The sequence below is a fragment of the Eimeria mitis genome, genomic scaffold (assembly GCF_000499745.2).
Source record: "Eimeria mitis Houghton genomic scaffold, Emh_scaff2587, whole genome shotgun sequence".
Lineage (NCBI taxonomy): Eukaryota > Apicomplexa > Conoidasida > Eucoccidiorida > Eimeriidae > Eimeria > Eimeria mitis.
Window position 1 is genome coordinate 6625 of NW_013570927.1, and position 1282 is coordinate 7906.

Sequence of the window (1282 nt, forward strand, 5' to 3'; positions counted from 1 at the left end):
TGCACCAAAAATCATCGTTTCAACTTTAACGTAGAAGGCCTCTATTAAACAGTTGCATTTTGAAGGTAAGTCAGAGCAGACGCATCGATTGGGGCAGTCCAGCGACGGTCCCTTGTCATCGATTTCTGCATTGGCTTCTGACGTCGAGTGAGTACGCGCAGCAATTGCGTGGAGTTCAGGACATCCATCTAGGCTTAAGCCGGAATGGTAGAGGAAGGGAAAACTTTTAATGATATTCACTGTTGTTTCACCGTCCACCTCCAACTGTGTGGGGCCAAACAACTGGTCGTGTATCCTGGGGCGTTGGGAAACTTGCACTGCCTAGGCGTCCGCTGCTGTAACACCAGGGTTTGAGCAAGGTGCCCCCAGGTTTGCTGGAATAGAGTCCGGAGCGCAAATCTGTATATTATTAAGGTTCTTTATATCGGTTTCAGTTCTTGAAATAATATAAAGGAGGGTATCCAGGAGGGATTTCGCCTACCGTCTGTGCATAAGTCCAGAAGGCGCCGTACAGCTTGCTAGGATGTGGAACGACCAAGCGGAACCAATAGCTCTCGTATGAACATGTCCAGGAATCGCCACTCGAAAATACGCGGAACAAATTTCTGGTTTGATGTCGGTCCCTTCACCGCTGGACATGCCAGGGTCGATCCCCGGGCAGTCACCTCTCCTGCAGTCTCTGGAAGTTCTCCTTACAGGATTCCTCTGCAAGCAGGAGCCCTGATTACAAATCCACAGACCTTATGCGTAGGAGCAGGAAGGCGGCGTTCTGTCCTGCGTGAACACGCTCTATGCTGCAGTTCCCCTACCAGGGCAAACCCCACAAGCATGCCGAGACAAGCTCCACCCCAATGCCCACACTAACATCGTTCCCAATTCTAAACGCATCCTTGGCACTCAACGACCAGCCCCCACTACAGCAGAAACTGGTGTATCAAGTTCAGCGAGACCATGCCAAAATGCTCATCTGCCTCACTTCCCTTGCACACCGTCTCCTTTCACCGCAAGGTACAGCAGCCAAAGCCTACGGACTCATGTTCAAATGCTATATTTGAGGGACTCCAAATGTTGTTTAGCCTCCTTAGCCTACAGTTCGATACTAGTGAGCCTTACCAGGCCCAAAATGTTGCCTCATGCGTAGAAGCACAGGGCGGGAGGTAGAAAAAGAAACCGCCACCACCACTTCTCGATGCAAAGCTTTCCACTGCGCCGTAGATAATGAACCGTCATTATTATGGCAGTTCAGAAGCAGTTCCGCCTTTAGTTAACCAAAGCCGGGGCA